The sequence below is a fragment of the Danio rerio genome, chromosome 23, assembly GCF_052040795.2.
Source record: "Danio rerio strain M-AB ecotype USA chromosome 23, GRCz13ab, whole genome shotgun sequence".
NCBI lineage: Eukaryota > Metazoa > Chordata > Actinopteri > Cypriniformes > Danionidae > Danio > Danio rerio.
The window spans coordinates 26,432,021-26,457,493 of NC_141043.1; the positions used below are offsets into that span (position 1 = coordinate 26,432,021).

A 25,473-nucleotide genomic window follows, 5' to 3' on the forward strand; every position below is an offset into this window, starting at 1 on the left:
AAGCAAAATCGATGCAAATTAATCTTTTATCTATTTCCCTGTGAATAATTAAACGTCTTTCTACTTTTGTCCGTGCCTACTTGCCAAAACAAAATCAAAAAGGTAGAGAATGTGGGCATTTATTAGCTGGCTGGAGGAGTGAGTTGACCCTTCTCTCCAGTCACAAAGAAGCCTTTATGGAGGCTGCACATTGTATGGAGTGAGTTTATTCCCTTTTGACTGACCAGCACTGCGGGACACCCACCACGTGTTATCGGTGCCTCAGCCAAACCGGGACTATTTACCCCCCTCATGAAAGGCCGACTAAACAAACCACTAAATCCATGACCATGAACCATTCTCATCTGGTGATCTCTGGGACACGACGACAGACAAGATAGCAGGAGTTGGGGAGTCATTATAAAGAGAATAAACATTTATATGCCCCATTGACAGTACCTGGGCTTGGAAACAGGGTCTGTCCTAAAGCCTTTCATCTTATTTTGGTCCAAACAGTGGTGGAGGAGATGGCCTGTTTCTCTCAAAACACTATGAACTCATAGGGTAAAATAAACTCCTGTAAGATCAGAGAAACAAAAGCTCGGCTGGATAGAAGAGACAAACACTCCCATTAGTTCTCTCTCTCCCTCCTTTAGAGGGGTTTCAGCGTAGAGACCACTGCTGTAGTGTTTACACTGGGAATACTGTGGGATTGTAAAGCCTGAGGGTGGGGGTAACGACGAGAACACAATTCAACTCTGTTTCCGTAAACAAATCAACAATTACTGGACAACTGATAGACGGCACATGTGCAAAATAAGCCTTTTTGCTCACAAATTGTCACTATACCCCCCTTCACATATAGTCTTAAGGCCAAATTTTTTTTTATGTGCATTAGGCAATAGTGGACAGTCATTCATTAATTGTCTGGTCACACTTTACAATACAGGACACCAAGTTAATTTATTTGCTAATTATTGAACAATAAGTTTATAAAAGATAAATTAATGAACAATACATTTATTAAATTATTGATTTATTTTTGTTAATGTTAGTTAATGAAAATACAGTTGTTCATTGCTTATTCATGTTAACTCACGATGCATTAACTAAGGTTAACAAGCACAGCATTGAACTATGATTAATAATCGCTACACAAGCATGGTTTATTGTTTGTTCATGTTAGTAAATGTATTTAAATATGTGTCCTGTATTGAACCCTTTTCCTTCACAAATGTAAGTATACAAACTTTATTTAGCATCTTTTTATTTTAGGGAACTTTTACTTAACTACATTGCAAAACAAAATCTTTCATTTTTTTACTGCACTATACAGTATGAGGAAGAATAAAAAGTGAACTGGAGAAATCACAACCTGCTCAAAGACTCTACTGAAAAATAAATCTATGAAATGGGCAGATCTGATTGCATCTATTCTTAAATCGACTATTCACTGATTTAAAAAAGCAATTTAGAGCAAGTCTGCACAGTTAACAATTCACTGAAATTGCAATACAATATTAGTTGAAAATGGTACATCAACTCATCATCAACATCAAAATGATTCATTCTACAGCTGATGGCAGAATCTATTTTACCTGAAAATCATTTCATTTTCATTCATCAATTTTTCTTCATTGTCACCCTAAAGAATTTGTTTCTTAAGAAATAATTGCAGATTAACTCTGCAAAGTTTACAAATGAGATATACACTAAATTACAGTAACAATTCATATTTACACTCAAAACAAATGATGTTTGCTGTTTGCTCAAACTACTTACTTAAAATGAGCAGAAACAACACAATTCTTGAGGGGTTTAATTATTACATGTTCAATCAATTTAAATTAGTAAAAACTAATATTTTAACTTATTTCCATTTATGTTGTCTCAACAAAAATTTATCATGTAAAACCCAGCATTTTTTACAGAGTAGGTCACAGCTGTCAGTTGTTTAAAACATAAATCTGCTTTTCATATTTGTGTAATATAATCTAAACAGGGTAGGATAATTTATAAATCCATTTCTCATGCATTTACCCACTGCTGTACACATTATAGATAAAAACAAATTCGTTTTTTTGTTGTTGTTTTGTTTAGTTACAGTGCAATCTTTTTAGTAATGTTGTGATTTGCCTCATAGTTGGTTGGTCTGGTTTAAAAACCACCTTTACTTAAAAATTGATAGACATTATTAACACAATCTATAATCAATACATGACCTCCCCTTTGGGTGGTCACAGTCTGCATTAAATCAAAGTTAAGATTGTCTTACCTATTATGACACATTTAAGAGAAAATCTGATCCTCCAAAAAGTACTAACCATCACAAACTGACTTGATCACCATCATTTGCTATTGCTGTGTCAGTGAAATTTGTCCCATCCTTAATGACAAACCTTTTATTGTAAATGTGTTGAGAACTCTTATTCTTTAAAAGACAAAAAAAATATGGCTTTTTATTTTCTATTCTTCATCTATGTTAAGCTACTTTGACACAATCTACATTGTAAAAAAGCGCTAAAGAAACAAAAATGAATCCAATCGAACTATGCTTAAAAAAGCAGAAGTAAATTTTACCATTTACAGTCCGTTTCACAAATCTGAATGGACTCTCTGTCATCTCTGTTGGGTTTCCCCATATCAAGCCCCCTGTGAGTGTCTGTCCTGCACCCCTCGGCCTCTGGCCCCTTCTGCCCAGGGAGGATGCGGTCGAGCTGGAGTCTTACCTCATTAGTGTGCCCACCTGGAGGCCAGCGGGCAGCCTAAAGAGACCAGACTCTTGATCTGTGGGCTATATATGAGCTACATTGTAACACAAGGTTTGATTGAAGCCTGCTGATTAGCCAAGAGAACATAACACAACAGCACAGCTTCAGAAAATTACTGAAATGATGTGCCTACTTTTCTTCTCATATTCTTCCCTGATTTGTGTTTTATTTATTGTTTGTTTGTTTGTGTTTACAGCTGAAGCCTCACACATCATACCTAAATCTCTATATGCAACCAGATGACCAATTGATAGGGACACTTTTATAATGGACATCTTTTTTGTATAATTTTCTACAATGATCAGATTTTGCTGATATAGGCCAGTCTTGGTATGCTGAAATGTCACTTTGTTAACTAATGTAACTAAAATGCTTCTATAAAAGACAAAAGTGTACACTACACCCTCAGAAATAAGCTTGTAACCACTGACATCCATAGTAGGAAAACCTAATACCATGGAAGTCAATGGTTACAGGTTTCCAGCATTCTACAAAGTATCTCATTTTGTGTTCAACTGAAAAAAACAAAAAAACAAATCAAAACTCAAACTGCTTTGGAACAAGCCAATGGTGTGTAATTGATCACATAATTTTTGTGATTGAATGAACTATTACTTTAAGTTAAAATCAGTTAATGTCATTTGTGATATTGTGAGTTCAAATTAACTAATTCAAAACCTATCCTCCATTTAATATATTACAACATATGACATGAAAAGTAAAATGTACCCCATTAGCCATTTCCTACAGACACAAACACAGTATCCTATACAAATGTGAAACATGCAACTACACACATTGGCTGCTTGTTCAAACTACTTACACAAAATGAGCTGAAACAACACAATGCCTCCGATTTTTTGGGACAACTTAATTGATTTATGTTTAATCCACTTTAAGTTCTTGTGAACCGGAAGCTGCGATCATTATTATTTTTGTAATGTGACAGTTCATAGAGAAACAGAATTTAAAATGAGCAAACAGTGGCCGTGGCTTGTTTTTTCTACTGCGAGCTGAATGGACGTAATAAAGCAGGCATTTCATTAAGAAATATCGGGAAAGGGGTTTTAGAAGAGTTATTACAACCTAAAAGACTCATCCTGCTCACCATTTCTGTTTCAAACAGGAAGTGCATTTTCAGATATTAATTAAAGATTGAAAGGGCAAACTATTTTATTTTCTTAATGGCATGCACAGATGAATTGTTAACCACAAAACTATCAATGTGAGCTAACAAAATCATATTATTAGTTTTGATTTCTTTGGGACTTTAAAATTGCTAAGTGAACTTAATCAATTTGTGTGTGGAACCCAGATTTTTTTTTTTTTACAGTGTAAGGACCAAGGTCTTATATGAAAACAGTTGTGTCATAGTTCCCCAGCAACATTGCATGCTGCAAAATATACTGTTTACACAATTATCCACTTTTTCCCATTTAATAAAACCAGTTTATACAGTAAGTATTCGACAAAAGGGTTGAATGTAGAACTGTTGCAAACAGTTTATTTGTGTTGAATTTAAACAAACAAATTAAGTTCAATAATGTTCAACTTAATTTGTTTGTTTAAATTCAACACAAATAAATTGTTTACAACCACTTAACGTTAAAAAAAAATTGAGTAAATCCAAGGAATCATCGTTGAATATTTTTTTCAGTGTATAGTCAGTGTAAATCAGTGCTTATTATCAGACTCTACCTCAGTTAACCTCTCAAATGTGAAACACTGGCTCACTTTATAATGAACAGATGCTAACAGCAGCTCTACACTCTCTCCTCGCTAACTGCATGATGACAGATTTGAATTGAAAGTAACAGCGGGGAGGAAACAATGCTTCATTTAGAGGAGCTCATCAAGCTTTCCGCTGTTTGATGACTAAGCACGGCCTCAGGTGAAGCTCCCCATCGACACCTCAGGGCCGTGTGCTTTCCTAGCGTTTTCCCACTGAGACATCAGCACAGTGGCTAGCTAACACAGATTAGCAGTAAATAATCCTTTGTGTATGTAGTCTGCATGGACAGAACTCAAGCTTTCTTAAGATGTTTAATCATTAATTTAGACACTAAAATCAATGTGTTTTAATTTGGACTTTTTAGTTATCAAGATTTTAACTCAAAGGTCAGATGATACAAATTAGCATGAAATAATACTTGAAAAATTAAGCCCTGTATGGACAGAATTGTAGCTTTCTTATTGTTTTTTTTTACTTTAACTAAAAGTAATGTGTTTTAATTTGGACTTTATGCAGGGTAGGCCATTTATATGGATACACCTTAATAAACTAATTGGGAATTTCATATGAAAAACAATGGTGTGCTTGGTTTTAAAAGTAAATTTATTCTTTCATGAGTTATTTACAAGCCCCCTCACATATACTAATGTGCCACAAACAGGACGTTAATATCACCAACCTTTCCCATTTTATTAAGGTGCATCCATATAAATGGCCCACCCTGTAGATTAACATTCAGATTGCGTTTTTTTCCCAGAGATGGGTTGCGGCTGGAAGGGCATCCACTGCTTAAAAATGTGCTGGATAAGTTGGCGGTTCATTTCATAGTTTTTCCTACCCAAAACTAAGCTGACAAGAAAATGAATAAATGAAAGAATGATTGCATTTTTAACCGAAAAGCTAGCTAACGTGGATTAGCAATAAATAATCTTTAAAAATGTAGCTCATGGACAGCGCTGTAGCTTTCAAAAAATGATTAGTCAGTAAGTTAGAGACAAAAATAAATGTGTTTTGATATGACCTCATATGTATTTAACATTTATTCATCATAATTTTACCAGCAAAGCTAGCTAACGGAGATTAGCGATAAGCAATCCTTCAAAACGAAGAATAGTCCTGCTCAGACAGAACTGTAGCTTTCTATGTTTGTTCAACAAGTTAAACATTAAAATGAATGTGTTTTGATTTGCATTTTATATATTTAACAGTGTGTTAACAGAAAAGCTATGCTAATCAAAATTCTAATGAGAGGAAAGCCCTCTTATGCAGCTTAGCCACCAGTTCAAAAGAATTTAGCCGAATTTACCTTCAGGCACCTGCCACGGCCCAGTGGGGGCAAAGTGCTCCATCAAAAATCCCCCTGACATCATTGATTTGCATACACACACGCTATGTGGCATTCTGAGACATACCTGAAGTGCTGCTATTTTTTTAAGCTTTTAAAACAGTTTGGATCAATAGGTCTTCAGCCTCAATGGCTCTGTCTCAATGGGTCATCTCTAGTTGAGTGAATTCCTCCATTGTTTCAAAACGGCTGAAGAAGCCTTCAGGGTGATTGAGACTTCACGCTCCTTTTGCTAAATTATAGCTAATAATTTTTAAATAACGAGAAGTTACTATCCGTTTATGAGTTTGTTGTTACCAGTATTTTTTTAAGTGTTAGTATTTATTTGTTTATTGTGCTAATACAAAATACATAAAGTTATTACTTACAGTTTTATTTGATATTTTTTGCCAATAACAGTAACCAAATATCAATCAAGCAAACAAATAAATAAACACATGCAGGGTTGTTATATAATAAACAAAAACACTTGTTTCTTAAATATATAATTATAAATAAATAAATAAAATAAAAAGCTAAAATCTAAACAAAAATAAATAAATAAAAACGATTTAACTAGTTAAAATTTTAAAACTATACCTAAGACTAAAATGAAGACTAAATATATAAAAATATATGGTTTAAAAACTACATAGTCATCACAAAATTTGTTCTTTTAAAAGTTTTTATTAACATTTCTTTTATTCTGTTTTGTGCCAATAACAATAAAAACCTCAATCAAACAAATAAAAAAATGCAGTGCAGAGTTATTACATAGAAACTAAAACAAAAAGTTTAATAAATAAAGTAAATACATAATAAATAAAATCTAAAAAATCTAATAAAAATTATTATATTATAGATATATATCTGATTGCAATATGTAATATAAAAGCAATGCAGTGTAGAGTTATTACATAGAAACTAAAAAATAAACAAAAAATATGTGTTTGTTTCTTAAAATAATAAATAAATAATAAATAATAAAAAGCTAAAATCAAAACAAAAAAATAAATAAAAACGATTTAACTATATCCAAATAAAATATTAAAACTATAACTAAAATTAATTTGAAACCTAATATACAAAATTACATGGTAATAAAATAAAAATAGTCATCACAAATATCTATCTTCACTGTAAAATCCAAGAGGTTAAGGTAAATCAAACCATTTGAGGAAACTGATTGCAACAAAGCATTTAAGTTCAAAAACGAATCCTAAAGACTACTGTGAATTTAATCCATTTGAGTATACGAAACAATTTGAGCACAATAAAAGCCAATAAATTAAGAGAACTCAACTTATTGGGTTTTACAGTATCAATTGGTTTAAGGCGACTCAAACTGTTTGAGGAAACGGGTTGCTACAAACCATTTAAGTTCCAAAACTAATCTAGATGAGTACTGTAAACTTACCCCATTTAAGTTAAAGTAATAAGATATTTAAGTGTTTAAGTGCTGATTGAACATTATTAATGAACACCTGCTGTTCTATCTATCTATCTATCTATCTATCTATCTATCTATCTATCTATCTATCTATCTATCTATCTATCTATCTATCTATCTATCTATCTATCTATCTATCTATCTATCTATCTATCTATCTATCTATCTATCTATCTATCCATCCATCCATCCATCCATCCATCCATCCATCCATCCATCCATCCATCGTAACATGAGGTACAATTATTTAAATGACCTGTTACTGCCCTAGTTTACTGTGCCTACATCTCATGCAGGGAGCTGTGCAGGTCTCTCAGGGCTTACTGATATTGCTGGAAGATACTGGTGAGAGTGTCTAATGTCTGAATTGCTATAACAGTGTGCGCTCGAACATTAGTTCCAGAGCACAGCAGGTTTTCAGGCTTCTAGCGGCTCCACTCCTAATTGCGCTCAGTCAAACGTCTGACTAAGCCTAAATCATCCCGGGTAATCATTTCCTTCGGGACACTGGGCAAAAAAGAGAAAGACTGTTTCTCATACACACTGGATTTAAAGGGCAACAAACAAAATGGACTGATCTACAATTTTGAATTTTTTTCTTGTGATTATATAATCTGTAAAAGACATTATGACATCTCTAACAGCACAGCAGCTGTCCAAAAAAAAAAAAAAAAACACACACGCACACACACACACACAAATGCTGAAAAATATTGATTAAAAAAAGGTGCAAAGGTCTTCACTGTCAGCATGAGCATATTTAATTAAAAAGAAGAGAGTACACTACTGTGGTTGGCTTAGGTCCCTGTTGTTGAGTATATTAAAGTAAAGGGTAGGAGACCTGCCTACCTTCCTGGGAAAGAGTGTGAAACCAATAATGTGCTCCTTACCTCCTGCTGCATGAGTGATTTGGGAGATTCCTGTGCTTGAGCGGCGCGTCAGGTCCCTAGCGTGCTTTCATGGCCTTTGGTTACTCTGTAACACAAAACAACATGCTCTCATTTACACACTCTCATCTATACATCTGCTGTTTCAGATCTATCTAGATCTATCTGATGCTATATCTAGCTGATGTAGATGTGGCAGGTGAGGAATTTTGGTCATTTTACCATTTGTCATTTCAGATGAGATGATCTTATGAAGTTCATGTTTTGATGTATTGATTTACAGTTTTTCTCAGCCACTTTGGTGCATTTCTCAAAACATTAGTGCATTTCTGCACAACAGTTAATGCATTTCTCAAAACAATTAGTACAAACTGCAAAACCTAGCTGATAACCTGCAGAAGCGCATCACATGGTCAAAATAGATAGTTCATTCCTCAAAAGCAAGTATTGATGTCAATGAAAGTGTCAGGGTCATCAAAATGAAAAGTCCTGACACCATTGTTTATGAACAAGATAGTCAAATGGCTTTGTCATGTTTTCATTATGACAGTTTACTCTGTATATTTATTTCCTGAAATGCTTAGGACAGCACTATACACTATTTGCACAGCCATTTGAAAACTACTGTAAAGTTAGACATCAATGCATTTTGTGAGATATCTGAGTACAAGACACTGAATATGTATGTTTCACATTTTTACTGCATTTGCTCTTTGCAATTCCAATGTATTCACAGCATTGTGCAAAAAAATAAACACACTTATTTACAACAAACAAAAACTTCCTTTGGGTAGCAATTGTGAACAATATTGCAGTACATATTAAAACTGAATCTACAACTTACCACAGGTCTGTAAATCATTCATGAAATTGTTCAATATTGAAGACATTTTCAGTAAAATAAATATTTACATTTTTTAATAACATTTTCTAGGAAGATTTTGACAACTAGTTCAACATTTTTGTCTGTAATGAGTCAAGTAATGAAATGAGGACTATTAGTTTTATATGGAATGACCATTAAGCATTTACAAGTTTAGTTAATTGAGTGACATGACATAAGCAAATGATAATGTTATAAACAGCAGAGAGTTGTGTGAAAGCAGTTGATGCATGTCCAAAAGCATTTGCAATTTGCTGGAAGGAATAAGAAACTGCTACTAGAATGTGTACAAATGACTAATTGTTTTAAGAAATGCATTATCTGTTGTGCAAATGTAAATAGTGTTGTGAAAAATGCACCACAGTGACTAAGAAAAACTGTAAACTCTAACCCTTCGTAAACCTTAGAATTTTCCCACAAAATGACATCAAAATCACCTCAAGATTTCAAATGAAGAAGTTTAAGTCACAATGAAAATGTACAAATTGTTTATATGTGTGTGTTACTTGTCATTATCGCTGAATTTTTTTTGCACTTCATTATTTTGTAAAAATTGCCCCACAGGTCCCATGAAGTACTTTAAAATGCACATTTTATTCAATGTTTGCCGTAATCTCAACCGAAACATGGATTGGAAGGGTGGGACAGAGTAACTCCTCCCCTTTTTATAAAACAACCAATAGCGTTTTTCTTTACCACAGTTCTGCCAGTGAGAGTGGCAAAGCTCAACCGCATCAAATGTCTTGAAGGGGGCGGGGCATGTTAGATATTAGAAGAGCTTTTGATTGGTCACAACTAGATGAGAAAGAAGTATGAGGTGACATGAAAAAAACATTGATCCATTTAGGTGGAGGTGACAAACTACAAGCCTTACATGTTTATATCAGTTCTACATTTTCTAAATGTGAATTTTGTCACTGTTTTGGAGCACTCTAGCTTATAGATATCCTAAAAAAATGAACAATACTGATAATAACAAGTAAAAAACTTTATTTAATATTATGGAACTTTTAATCTATTGGTGGGCATTGAATATTTTTTTAAATCTAGATTAATCTATATTAATCTCGGAATTAATGTAGATTAATCTATATTATAATGGCTCATTTGAATTCTGCCGAAGGCATTCAGAACATGTGTGCTACCCAAATAATAAGCCTTAGAGAGCTGGTTTCTCAAGCCAGATGGCGCTCATGAGATGAGGCTCATCTCCTGTTTTAAAAATGCATTACAAACTGCTTGAGAAACTGTTCTACTATGATAATTGGTGATAAAAACGTTCGAGGTTACTAAAGTAACCCTTCGTTCCCCGAGGAGGGGAACGGAAGCACTATAAGTGGATTTGATTTGTAAAATCCACGCATTGGGAGGTTCGGTTCAGAAGCTACTCGTCTGAAAGAGTATTGAACGGGCCAATTAAGAATGAATTGGCAGCGCAAGCCTGCGCAGGTGAGCGGCATAAGCAATCAACTGAGTATATAAGCTCACCTGGCGCCAGCAGACGCTATCCTTTTTAAGCTGAAGAGACTTTCAACAGCTAAGGGACAGTCATTATGGCGACGGAGTATAGTGCTTCCGTTCCCCTCCTCGGGGAACGAAGGGTTACTTTAGTAACCTCGAACGTTCCCCTTCGGGGGGAACTTCAGCACTATAAGTGGATTTGATTTGTAAAATCCACGCATTGGGAGCCCATTGAAAGCGCCATAATGACTGCACCTTACCAACACCCCCGATGAGGAGATAGTCAAGCAAGCGTGACGCACCCGCATCATGGGGGGCGCGGTCCTCCAACGTGTCCCTGGCCCTAATTTATCCTACTTCAACAGAAGTTTTACGGATTTAGATATATTTTTTGGGAAGTCGTGAGCATCTAGATAATTCTAGGAAATACGACAGTACGTTGGGAAGCGTGCAATCCCGATAGGGAGGACGCTGCGGAGGCCATCCGTTACCCGAGGGGGGATAGATAGCAGAATTTACATATGGACTAGCCCTAAAAAGGGGGAGTACGCATAGCAAAAGAGTGGTTAGCGGGGAGGGAAGACACGGGTCCGCCCAGGGGGGGGACTTAACCGTGGCGGAATAAGCATATGGGATCGCCTAGTGGGGATCACGCATAGCAGGCACCTTTACCCAAAACGCGGGCTGACCAGCGGGCAGACCTACAACGTAGTGGGCCAGCAAGTGACTCCTCCGCTGAGTCAGTGCTGGGGGCCACGGAGGAATCTGCAGGGCTCACCTGACGGGGAACTTTACTGACAGATAAAAAGGCGCACGTATCTCCGTGTTAGGGAAAATGGCGCAGCAAGCGTGTTTCAACACCCTACCGAATTGTTTCCTCAATCACCAAGGGTTACCTAATACCCTTGAGGAAACCGGCTCCACTCGCAGATTGTAAAACCTTGCAAATGTGTTGGGTGTCACCCAGCCCGCAGCTCTACAGAAGTCTGTTAGAGGGGCGCCGCGTGCGCGCGCTCGAGAGGATGCGAAACTCCGAGTGGAGTGCGCACGCGCTCTCGGGGGACGCGGCTCATCTCGGCTCTGATAGTGAAAGAAAGGCATCCACAATCTAGTGGGAACTTATTTCGGTACGGCACTTCCCTGCTGCCGACCGTTATAACAGATGAAGAGCTGCTCAGATGATCTAAACTCTGAGTGCGGTCCGGATAATACGCAAAACGCGAACTGGACAATAAAGAAGGGCTGGGTCTGCCTCCTCCGAGGGCAGCGCTTGCAGGCTCACTACCTCGTATTAAAACGGAGTGGTAGGAACCTTGGGCACATATCGCGGGCGGGGTCTCATACGTGAGAGAAGCCAGCCCAATTACAGGCACGAGTCACTGACCGAAAAATGCCTCCGGGTCCCCGACCCTCTAATCGATATCAACGCGACCAGCAGAGCTGTCTTCAGGGACAGAAAATACTGAGTCGAGGATCGAAGGGATCTGACGCGGCTTGTGTAGCGAGGGCGAGATCCTAAGAGGGCATGAGAGGGGGCGGGGTGGATTAATTCGCTTAACGCCCCTGAGGAACCGGATGATGAGGTTATGCGTTCCCACGGTGCTGCCAGCCACCGCGTTATGAGAGCGGAGATGGCAGCCACGTAACCTTGAGTGTGGAGGGCGACAGCCTGCTCTCCAGCTTCTCTCGGCGTAAAGAAAGCACAACGCTGATCTGGCAAATTACGGGGGTCTTCTCAGCGAGAGACACACCATTCAGTGAATAGACTCCACGTCAGGGCATAGGCGCGCTCGGGGAGGGGGCTCTAGCCCGAGTGACGGTATTAGCCACCGCAATCGGAGGTTACCTAAGTCTTCCTCGCGTCTACAATCTCTTCAAAGATCGGCGAGGGTGCCAGGTGGTGCCCTGTCCCTGAGAGAGTAGGTGCTCTCTCGAAGGGACTGCCAGGGGAGGGCTATCGCGAGGGAGAGCTCTGACATCCAGGTCCGGTTGAGCCAGAGGGGCGCAACCAGCAACCTGTTCCTCGTCCTCTTCCTGACCTTGCACAGTAACTGCGCGAGCAGGCTCACTGGGGGAAACGCGTATTTGCGCGTGCACCGAGGCCAGCTGTAAGCCAGTGCATCCGTGCCGAGAGCACTCGGTCAGGGAAAGAACAACTAGCAATGAGCGATCTCGGGGGAAGCAACAGATCGATCTGGGCTTCCCCGAATCGCGCCCATATCAGCTGAACAGACTCGGGGTGGAGTCTCCATTCTCCAGGACGCAAGGCTGCCGTGAGAGCGCATCGGCTGCACGGTTGAGCTTGCCTTAATATGAATGGTGTGCAGCGATTTCAGCCGCGGATGACTCCAGAGGAGCAGACGGCGGGCGAGCTGAGACATGCGGCGAGAGCGCATACCCCCTATACGGCTGATATACGCCACCGCCGCCGTACTGTCCGTCCTGACCAGCACGTGTTGCCGCTCCAGCACCGGAAAAAAACGGTGGAGAGCGAGGAACACTGCCAACAGCTCCAGGCGATATGCCAATGCAACTGGGTACCTTTCCACAGGTCCGCAGCCGCATGCCCGCAACGCACAGCCCCCCAGCCCGTGTTGGAAGTGTCTGCTGAAACGACAACAAGACTGGACGCCTGTTCTAGAGACACCCAGGTCTGTAGGAACGAGGGGTCGCTCCAAGGGCTGAGGGCGCGGCGACACAGCGCAGTAACAGAGACTCGGTGTGCGCGCGCGTGCCATGCGCGTCTGGGGACTCGATCGTGAAGCCAGTGCTGAAGTGGTCTCATATAGAATAATCCGAGCGGCATGAAGCGGCTGCGGATGCCATATGCCCCAGGAGCCTCTGAAATAGTTTCAGTGGGACCACTATTTTACTGTCGAGCTCTCTCAGACAGTACAGCATCAGCTGAGCGCGCTCTCCGGAGAGGCGCGCTGCCATGGTGACCGAGTCCAGCTCCAGCCCGAGAGAAGAGATCCTCTGCACGGGGGCGAGTTTGCTCTTTTCTCGGTTGACCTGAAACCCCCACGGGTGGAAGTGCCAGAGCACTTTGTCTCTGTGCATAATCAACTGCTCTGAGAGAGGGCAAAAATCAGCCAGTCGTAAAGAAATTGAGTATGCAGATGCCCGCGAGCCGAAGGGGCGCTGAGGCACCCTCCGCGGGCTTGGTGAGGACCCGCGGAGACAGAGAGAGCCCGAAGGGGAGGGCTTTGTATTGCCAAGCTCGACCTTCAAACGCAAACCGCAGAAACTGTCGGTGGCGAGGAAGAGTGGAGACATGGAAATACGCGTCCATCAGGTCTAATGCTGCAGACCAACCCAGAGGACGAACGCACCGGAGGATGCGCTTCTGCGTGAGCATTCTGAACGGCAGCTTGTGCAGGCAGCGGTTCAAAACGCGCAGATCTAGGATTGGCCGTGACCCACCGCTCTTTTGGGCACGATGAAGCGTGGGCTGTAAAACCCGCTCTCCATCTCGGCTGGAGGGAGCGGCTCGATTGCATCCTTCGCCAGGAGGACAGCAATCTCCTCTCGCAAGACAGGGGCGGACAGGGGGCTGACCCTGGTGAATACACACCCGTGACTTGGGGGGCCGTTTCGCGAACTGAATCGCATAGCCGAGTCTGATTGTGCGTATGAGCCACCGCGAAGAGCTGGCCCGCGCTAACCAGGCAGGCAGAGCTCTCGCTAATGGACTCATCGCTACAATCGCTGACGTACCAGCAGTGGGGCAGCGCGGAGTGGGTGTGCTGATCCGGGAAGCTCGCGGGTCCCACGGAAAAGCTGGAGGTGAGATATTTGCTCTCACTCCAAACCCGAGCTCCGGAGGGGAGGCTCGAGGGGTGGGAGAAAGGAGACCGTCCTCCCAGCGCTCGTGAGCCACTGGCGAAACGCACCGAATCTGCAAGCTAGAAAGCATAGCGTCCCAGACTGGCAGATTTCGGGCTGTCACATCTGGGGAAGTGAAAAGTGCCCTTTCATAATGTTTTCATGGCAGTAAAAAGTGCCGTTGGAAATGGGGCCCCGCCCTCCAGCGGGGAAAGAGCAAGTTCCCTCTTCTCCAGATGGCCTGTCCCAGGGGCGCTTCGCGGTCCGTTGCCGGACTTAGCGGCGTTCTGGGCAGGGGGGCTGCCTGCTTCCGAGGTGCCCGACGCGCTCGCTTCGCCTGAGGCGTGTGCGGGGGCGGAGCAGCTCTCGTAGGCGGGCGCCTTCGGCGAGGAGCAGGTATGAATGGCACGGCGGGCGGAGCGGGCTACGGACCGCCGATAAGACATCACCCACCAACTGCTCTCTCACCGCCTTGAATTCCTGGGTGAATTCACAGACAGTGTCGCCGAACCTGGCTGGGGATATGGGGAAGTCAAGAAAGCGGACTTTGTCGACTTTGCGCATATCAGCCAGGGGTGGCGCTCCTGGACCACTAATGTGGACATCGTCCTTCCCAACGCACACGCAGCGGACTCAGTAGTCCGAAGAGCTAAGTCGGCGGCGGTGCGAAGCTCGTAAGCCTGGGTTGGACCCACCCTCGTGCAGCTCGGCCAGCGCCTGCGCTTGGTAGCGCTAGTAGGTGGCTATCGCATGCAAGGCTGAAGCAGCCTGGCCCGCAGCTATGTAAGCTCTAGCTCCGAGGGAGGTAGATAACTTACAGGCTTTGGATGGGAGACGAGGCGGATCCCGCCAAGAAGAGGCGCCGCGCGGATTTACCGCCATCGCGCACTCAACCTGAGGAATCGCCACATACCCCCTGGCTGTTTCACCGTCAAGAGTGGTTAGGGTGGAGGAACACGCAGCACGAGCAGAAAAAAGTGCTTTACAAGACCGCGTGAGCCTACTGTGCACCTCCGGGAAGAAGGGAACGCCCCTCTAGTCGGTCCGGCCGCGGAGCTGGGGGATAAACCATCTCCAACCCACGGCCGAAGCAGCCCGGGAAAGCACGGCTAACATGTCCGTTTCAGGATCCGTAGTGACAGCGCTCACCAGCCCGAAGGGGGCGAGCGGGTCTGGATCATCATCGGACAATGAAAGCCCACCCTCCGATGCCGCGGTGGACATCTGGTCTCCGGTGTCATCGGGCGTAAGGGCTACCATCTGTTAGACGGATCGCTTCCCCCGCCCGAAGCTTGGATGGAGCGCTTAGAGGAGCGGGAGGTCCGCGGGCCCGTGGGCGACGGATTATCTCTCGCTGAAACCCTCAGATCTGCCCGAGTGCCCGCTGCAGAGCAGGGGACAACTGGGGTGGTTCACCCTTTTGCAAAGGCTAACCGCGATCTTGCGCAACAGTCATGGCATCGCAATGACGACATGAACTGCCCGCGAGCAGCGCATTAACATGCTGGACCCCCAGACATGCAACGCAGTGCCCGCGCCCATCATCCGAGGACAGGAAACCACCGCATCCAGAAACGCACAGTCGGAGCGCCGTCCTGATAAGGACGTGCTGCACGACTGTGTTGCTCTTTCTGTGAAGTTTGCAACTTTATACGCACCGCTCTGGAGGACCGGACCCAAAGAACGCCAGGCAAGGGAGAAACCCAGCTCGACCGTCTGCCACTGCGTGTACACACTCTGGACCGGGAGAATGCTCTCGTTCGCTCAGAATCGCTGGTCACAGCAGGAGGAACCCTCATCGACTCGATCAGAAAGTCTCTGAAGCGAAAAGGATAGCGTCTGCTGGCGCCAGGTGAGCTTATATACTCAGTTGATTGCTTATGCCGCTCACCTGCGCAGGCTTGCGCTGCCAATTCATTCTTAATTGGCCCGTTCAATACTCTTTCAGACGAGTAGCTTCTGAACCGAACCTCCCAATGCGTGGATTTTACAAATCAAATCCACTTATAGTGCTGAAGTTCCCCCCGAAGGGGAACAAATGATGTTCAATAAGATGTACTTGTGTTTACTAACTGTTTATTCAGCTAAACATGAATTTTGAACTGTAGGTCTACATATAAGCTCGAGACAGCGATTTTTGATCACCTTAATCCAACTAAAGTCATAACTGAACTAAACAGAAATGGAATCAAGACATGTGGAGTATGCATATATTAGTGGCTTTATTGAAGTAAACACCGCGATCAAACTATTACTGTTATGTAAGACTTTGCCATATTTTCCGACAAGATCCACACACACGGCTGTCAGTAAAGAACCCCCCCCCCCCCCACACACACACACACACACATATCGTGAAATGCAGAAGTTTTTTTCTTTCCATTTGGTGTGTGTTATTAAATTCCATAACACTCTCACCAGTCCTTACTCCTTATTTGCGTCTAATACCTCAGTTTGTCACAGAGGCATGAATGAAATGTTCATGAGTCAAAATGAAACTGCCGAACTGCAGTTAAAGTCAGGCATCCTGCTGATTTCATTCAGAAGGGCAATTTTTTTGTTGGACGCCTAAAGCATCAAGGAGAAAGTCATCATAGCTTGCGAAGAACAGACCCAATTATGATTACCGGCAAATGTGCATTTCATGTCGAATACGAAAGTGAAAGCATGCTGAAATAGTACTGAGTGCTTTTTATCTGTTAGGAAAATTGACAGATATTACCATCTAATATTTTAACCTCCCTGGGTTTAGTGGCAACATACGTGGACAGCACATTTTAACTCTCAAGTGGCTATTTAAAATACTTTGGATGTTTTATATTTTGTTACAGACATACAGTGTCATCCTACAACTGTTTTGCAGAAATTGAAATGTCCCAAACACTATTTTAAACTGTCCAAAATGGCAAAAGAATGTTGTTTTTACACTATGATACTTAAAACATGTAAAAAAAATAAATAAATAAAGTGTTATATATCCAAAAAAAAAAAGTCAGGAAATTGTTTTTTTATGTATATTTGGACCACAAGTCCACATATATGGACATACTTTTTCTCTAAAAGTACATCATATCAAAAGATGATACTTAGGTTTTAATCTAATTAGGTTTCAATAAGCCCAAATAGCAAAGAGAAATAAAAATGCATGTAAACGCATTGGGCCCTAAGAGGTTATCAATCATTCATTTTGTTGTCGGCTTAGTCCCTTTATTAATCCGGGGTCACCACAGCGGAATGAACCACCAACTTATCCAGCATGTTTTTACGCAGCGGATGCCCTTCCAGCCGCAACCCATCTCTGGGAAACATCAACACACACTCATTCACACACACACACACACACACACACACACACACACACACACACACACACACACACTCATACACTACGGACAATTTAGCCTACCCAATTCACCTGTACTGCATGTCTTTGGACTGTGGGGGAAACCGGAACACCCAGAGGAAACCCATGCGAACACAGGGAGAACATGCAAACTCCACACAGAAATGCAGAGGTTCGAACCAGCTACCTTCTTGCTGTAAGAAAGTCTGTCTGAGAAAGTATATATATATACATATATATGTGTGTGTGTGTGTGTGTGTGTGTGTGTGTGTGTGTGTGTCTTAGAAATAGCTTCTTTTTTTTTATGTAAAAATCTGCAGCACAGGCCCGATTGGCCCTGTAGATAAAATACTTAGCATTGATTCCTGCAGTCTGAAAAAAAAATTGGTCTGTTTCAACTCAGAACCACTGGGCTACAATGTTTACATAAAACTTTTAACCAAACAGTTGTGGTTGTCCATATTTCACACATATTTTGTTAGATTTTAGTGTGTATGTATAGGTGTGTTTACACGTTTTTGAGATTATCATAATTACATGACTACAACTAGTAAAAAGCAAACAGAAATCAATCACATGTAGATCAAATGCAGTAGTCATGATTGTTAACCCTTAACAAGACCTGCTTAGAATGGCAAAACGTATTTTTCCTACCTTAAAATTGAAGAAGTATGGGGAAAAAAAATATAAAATACTGTCAGACTACTAATTACATATCCACATCACTTTCCCATGTCAGGGTAAACAGAAAGTAAAACATGAATAGCCAAAGATCTGATACTATTTTCAATCTGTACAGTATATGCATTACTATTACATATTTGCTCTGACGTTGGTGCACCTAAACACACTCAAGAAGACTCTACAGCTTCAAAACCACCACGTGCGCACTAAATAACAGATAATCTGTATGATTCACACACTGATACGCCTCGGTTATGTGTGTGTGTGGGAAACGGAGGAAGAAAAAGACAGACTGTTAGAGAGTGTGTGAGGAAGAGCTGATCTCACTGTGACCCTATAGGGCATCAGAACACTGTGAGCAGAGTTCACACCAGCCAAACAGCAAACACAGGCTGTGAGAACCCATCTCTCACTGTACAGCATGAATTCTTCACCTGCAGAATATACCCGCCATGACAAGCAGCTGTCAATTGAAACGTTGCCCCTACATTCCATTCACAATGTTTACACCGTGCTAGCAACAATATTTACCGGATTCGTGGAAAACCGAGAAAGGGCAAATCAGTGCAGGCAATGCGATGTGTCTTCGGAAGTGATTTTGACAAAAACATGTTACAATAAGACACATTTTAGATGATATTTAAGCCTTGTGTTATGTTCGAATTCTGGGTACAATTTTTACAGAGCTGGCACAATTATTGTCATTTTTGTTTTGTTTTTGTTGTTGTTGTTTACATGCATTCTTGGATATAAATACATATACATATTACATATATGTGGATATAAAGAGGCAATACGGAAGACCTATATGGTCGGATTATACACATATATGCACCTCAATTTTGCCTATGTGGGGCATATATAGGCATTTATGCAGCATATATATTATCATATATGTACTGCATAGGTATCATGTATGCACATATATACTTATATAGGGTCTTTTCATGTGGGTCCACACTGAAAGAACTTATATAAACATATATGTTTTTAAAATAGGTTTTGATATAGGTATTTGATATGTGACCTATAAAATTGGTAGTTTTCCTATAGTATATGTACATACAGTTGAAGTAAAAATGATTAGCCTCCCTGAATTATTAGCCACCGTTTATTTTTTTCCCTAATTTCTGTTTAGCGGAGAGTAAATTATTTCAACACATTTCTAAACATGATAGTTCTGTTAACATTAATAATGTTTGACTAGATGTTTTAAAGATACTTCTATACAGCTTAATGTGACATTTAAAGGCCTTACTAGGTTAATTAGGTTAACTAGGCAGGTTAGGGTAATTAGGCAAGTTATTGTGTAATGATGATTTTTTTTCTGTAAACTATCGGGCTAATACATAAAAAAAAAAAAAAAAAAAAAAAAACTGCTTCCATTCTAGCCGAAATACAACAAATAAAACTTTCTCCAGAAGAAGAAAACATTATCAGACATACTGTGAAAATTTATTTGCTCTGTTGAACATAATTTGGAAAATATATTACATTTTTTTATTTAAATTAATAATAATAAAAAAAATCAAAGGGGGGCTAATAATTCTGAATTCAACTGTATATGCACATATAATATAGGAAAACGGTTAATGTTATATGTCACATTTATTAAAAACCTATATCAAAACCTATATTACAACATGTGTTTATATAGGTTCTTTTCGTGTGGGTGATCATGTGATTGAATGCGTTTGAACAGAAGGGATGTAAAAGTACTTCAGTATAAATCTACATCCTGTATATAGATTTTCACAGGATTCAATAGTTTTCTATAGGCACTGTACTGTATATACGCAAGAGGAAGTACTGATAGTGAGGGATGCAAGCATCTGGTCAAAAATTTAGCTTTAAATTAAACTTGAGAATCAAACAAGAAAAAGTAAGAAATATTAGAGACCCAATTCATCATTTTGAAAGATTGCACTTTTTATGATCTGAAACTCTTGGAATTTGCATGTGATTTTGATGACAATCCTCAATACTCCAATTTTATGGTCATCTTTTGAAGCCAGAAATATCTCCAATAAAAGTCATAACAAACTGAAACTAGGATAGTTTATATTTACATACACATTTTTATGTGTTTCAAACCAGTTAGAGTTTCTCTCTTGAACACAAAGGAAGATATAATGGAAATTGTTGGGAAAAAACAGCCTTTGATTTTTTTTATTGTATTTTTTTACACTATTGATGCTATGCTACTATTTTTCCTACAATGCCTGCATTTTCCCAACATTCTTCAGATCATCTTCTTTTGTGTTCAACAGAATAAAAAAAAAACAAAGTTTACAACCACTTAAGTGTGAGTAAACGAAAAGGTAAGTTTCATTTTTGGATGAACTATCACTAAGTACAGTATGCACACCTGAATGTCCATTCTAACTATATTTAATGTGCATAACAGGGAAAGTAACTATAAAAAGTACAAATGTAACTATTTCATTTATTCATTTATTTTCTTTTCGGCTTAGTCCCTTTATTAAGTCACCACAGCAGAATAAACTGCCAACTTATTCAGCATATGTTTTATGCAGCGGATACCCTCCCAGTCGCAACCCATCACTGGAAAACACCCATACACTCCCATTCACACACATACACTACTGGCAATTTAGCCTACCGTTTTCACCTATAGCACATGTCTTTGAACTGTTGGGGAAACCAGAGTACCCGGAGGAAACCCACACGAACATGGGGAGAGTATGCAAACTCTACACAGAAATGCCAACTGATCAAGCTGAGGCTTGAACCAGCGTCCTTCTTGCTGTAAGGCAACATTGCTTAAAACTAGTACTTTTAAAATGTAATCAAAATTGTAAGGAGTTAAAATTAAATGTATTTTTTATTCAGAAATGTAATCAAGTAAAAGTAGTTGAATGTGTCAATAAGTGGAGTAAAAAACCAACAATACTAATGCTTAAGTTCAGTGATGAAATAAAACAACTTACACTACAATTCTGTTAAACCACCACAAAAAATACCAACTTTTCCCTATAGACCTAAAAAAGAAGTACACCAAACTGTGCCCCTACATTCCTTTCACGATGTTTACACCATAGTAAACACTATTTACTGGGTTTGTGGAAAACTGAGAAAGGAAAGATTAGTGCATGCAGTGTGATGTGCCTTCAGTAGTGATTTTTACAAAAAAAATTATAGTAAGACATGTTTGGGATGATATGTAAGCCTTCAGATTCTGCATACAACTTTTACGGTATTAGCACAATCTGGAAATAACCTGTATTGACAAATTTTGTGTTGCACTCAAAAAATATGTTGCTGCTTGTTCAAACTGCTTATTTATAATAAGCTGAATCAGTACAATTCTAGAGGGTTTTTGTGGGATAGCGTAATTGAGTAATTGGAATTGTGTGAAACCCAGCATTTTTTTACAGTGTGGATTTATTTAAAATCATAAATTTTATTCTTCAAAAAGCATGGCATATGCAAAAATTAGACAAAAGTGCACCAAAACAAAGCATTTATTTTTTATTTATATGCTGCTTAGGCCAGAACATTTCAATTTAAATTGTAGGTGCTTGCTCATAAAACACGTAACGTGAGTTGTTCTTTCAGTAGTACTTGAGTGTAGACATGGGATGATAACCGGTTTCAGGGTTTACTGTGGTTTTGGAAATGTGAAGGTTTTAAAATCACTAAAATGTTCTGTTATACCGTTCCTAAGGTCTTGGTAAGGGTTTTTATGTGTTTTTGTAAATGCGTTGTAAAGAAATCTGTCTTTTTGAAACTAAAGCAAAAGCCAATGATTTATTTTATGTATTTAGCCTGGCATGTTTACTGTTCCAAAATATTATTAATGTTTCCTAAAATAAAATTTATATTGTTCAATAGGGGAAAAAAGTTTATTTATTTATTTATTTATTTTTTTTTTTATTCATTTTACCCAGACATTTAAAACGAAATTTTTTGGGGCAGTGATTATAATACTGTGAAACAGTGATATTTTTATCCAAGGTTATTATATAATCAGAAACTTATACCAGCCCATGCCTACTTGTGTGTTACACTGAAAGTGATGTAAAGTATTATGAAATAAGAGAGAAATCTGAAAGTTGTCACAAGACTGAAATTACATCTATAGACAGGGATTTTATTTTTCCTGTGTGTTTTTCCAGTTTTTAAATCTTTTTTTCTATCTTCATTTTTGTATTTCGGTTTTTATAATATTGTAAAGCACTTTGGTCAGTCCATGCAAAACTTGAAACATCTCAAAGGACCAATTCTGATTACTGAAAATCCATGTTAATGTCAGGTGGAAACATGGCCTAACTAGTCTTTCTGGCCCATTCTTGTGGTTTGGGTCAAATTGACCAGCAACATAATATAAAAAGAACAGCTAAGGGAACAGGTCAGGAAAAACAATGACATTCCAATGAAGGTCGCACATATGCTTTCACGCCAGGAGAAACATCCCGACACAATCAGTGATGAGTACACCAGTCCTTCATGTCTGATGCAGGACAGACGACTGGAAATGCCAGGAATGCTAGACTCCTGCCCCATGGGACACCATGTTCCACTTATTGGCTACCAGTGTCTGCATCCACAGGAACAATGTCCGAGATGAGTTCCCACACAATAGGAAACAGGACATTTATGATGCCGATAAGGTGGAAAAATGAAAGGGGTCCCATTCCCGGGCCGTAGAGCTCTCCGTATCTCCGTCTGACACCCCAGGATCGGGCTGCTCGGACAGACACCTCCACATTTTTGAGAGGTGGACATGGAGAAGGTTTAAAGGGAGACTCCTCCTGTCCCATTTGGTTGATTTAAATGGTATGTTATTAGCTTTCCCAGGCATTGTCTCAGATGTGGCAACTTTCTCTGCATGAATGTCTGCATCATTATTGACCAGCCTGAATGAAACTGGGCTTTCTATGTGGTAATATTGTAATAGCTTTTTCAAAGACCGGCAGAAGGCAGTCACATTTATGCACTTCACTTGGAACTATATCTGAATGATAGACATTGGATTCATTCAATGCAAACCAATCAACCTTGAATTTGCCCAAATTTATGGATGCCATGTGTGTAAAATTAGGCATATATTTTTTAAAAATCCACCTGATTACCATGGTTTTCTGCTGCGCAAACGTACTATGTTTTAGGTTAATCAAAAATGCATCATTTACTCATTTTCTTGTTGGTTCAGAGAGCTTATATTCTCACATGGAACCCACATTTTTTTAATGCCTTCTTTAGAAAATTTTTATTTTGTAAATACAGTTAAAGTTTTAACAAATTTCATTGATGTTTATCTAGATTTTCTAATTAGAGTCTTGTAAGCACAGTATTAAATGTTCTGAAGACAATGCATTTCAACAGGTAAACTCATAACTGAAATAGGTATGCAATTAAGAAAATTCTAAAGACAAAACAGTGTGACAACCCAAGAGCCACGAAAATAAAATAATAAATTATTTTAAAAACTCTTTTACTGGAAGCATTTTATTCTATAAAGGTCTGATAACTTCTTCCAAATTTTAACTATATACTTTCATGCACATCAAGTGACAATTAGTCAGTCATAAGTCATTCCACCAAATAATGATTTCTAAATTGTTCTGAACTTAAAACATTGGTATTGTGTTGTCTAAAAATAGTTGAAAAATGTGCACCTTTTTAATGAAAATCATGGCATATATATATTAAGGTTTAAAAAGATCAAAATCATCCTTACTTATGAACATAGTTGGGTACGTTTAGGAAGTTTAAGAATGACTGGATCTACACCAAAATTAAGAAAAGATATGGTCTAGATTGCCACCTTCTGGTAGCTTATAAGTGCTGCAGTAAGAGAAAGTGGAATGCCAATGCATGTCTTCTCATACCTACAATGAATATTCCAAGACCAGAAAAAAAAATATCTGAAATGACATGACACAGAAAGGAACTTTTATATATTTATAAAACTATAAATATACTACTAATAATAATTTATATACTAATAATATTTCTCTGCTGTTTCTGCAACGATGAGGAAATAAAGCATGCTCTTTTTGTACTCAGTTTGAACTGTTATTTTAGCCTTGATTTTGTTAGGCGATGATCCCTGCTAATTAAGTTATGCACTGTTTTCTTTTTTTAGACATCCTTTGATACTCTTCATTCATTGAGGCTGCTAGTTAGTGCAGGCAGCTCCAATCGGCTGAATATATCTGTCCTCTTGGCATAGCCTTTGTACATTCTAATTAGAACCATCTTCCACTCCTCTTTGGAGTTTTCTTTAAATAACGAGGGGGAAAACAGCCATTTAACAAGTGTGCAGCATTCTCCAGATCTCTAGAAGTTTACCCACATCTGCACCGCTCCCTAACCCTCGCAATAGAGCGGGTCAACCAGAGGGTTAGGGGTCAGCACTTATCCCATTGTACAGCAGAGCCAACATGAGCCTCAGTCCGACACCGTCAGAACGAGGTGGTTCAGGTTCAGGAATGAGAAATGAACAAGAGCGATTCTTTCGACGCGGTTTGCCAATGAAAGAAGGAATTCTAATTAGGAGGAAAACGCATAGTCGCGAGGCTTTGTCGGCCTTTTATGTGTTATCAATGACGGGGAACAAAACAAGAAAACAAGCAGAGGCTGGGACTTTGCAGGTGCGCAAAGACCAATGCAAGACCGGATGAAAGGTACGCCAGGGATCGCCAGCAGGAAGAGGTCCTCGTAAGAACAGATCTGTCGGGAACATCACAACGGGGCTGGTTAAACAAGGAGCGGGTCAGGCCAAGGGTCCGCTCGATTATCTTAAAACGCCCCTCCATCAGCGAACGCCCCGGCCTCTCTAATTAACCTGATTCCCACAATCCACTGCCCTGTGACCACCCTTGCTGCTGAAAAATGGGCAGCATAGGTGACAGAACACTGCCTGAGCCAAAGGAGTGCCAAAGAATGTATTCTTCTAATGGCTCTGAATAGCAGCAAAACAGGCAGATCAGCATAATGGTCATGCACCCCTCCCACACATTCAGTCACACACTCTTTCCCCCCTCCTCCTCCTCATCCAAACCTTGATTAACCTCCTCTTTCCCTCCCATGCACATTCACACAGGCACAATGTGCCTCAGAGGCCCTGACAGATGGGGCCAGGGCTGTTTCATGGGGGTTTCTCTG

At 40.2% G+C, this 25,473-nt stretch overlaps 1 long non-coding RNA gene across 2 annotated transcripts in view; it reads right to left on the reverse strand.

Annotated features, from left to right (window-relative positions):
* Window positions 1-25,473, reverse strand: part of LOC137489184 (uncharacterized) — a 298,052-nt gene that overhangs the window by 231,375 nt on the left and 41,204 nt on the right. For both annotated transcript variants that reach the window (XR_015523546.1, XR_015523555.1), the window contains exon 3: window positions 8,147-8,231. This is a non-coding gene — a long non-coding RNA (uncharacterized LOC137489184). The remainder of the gene's footprint in view (window positions 1-8,146; window positions 8,232-25,473) is intronic.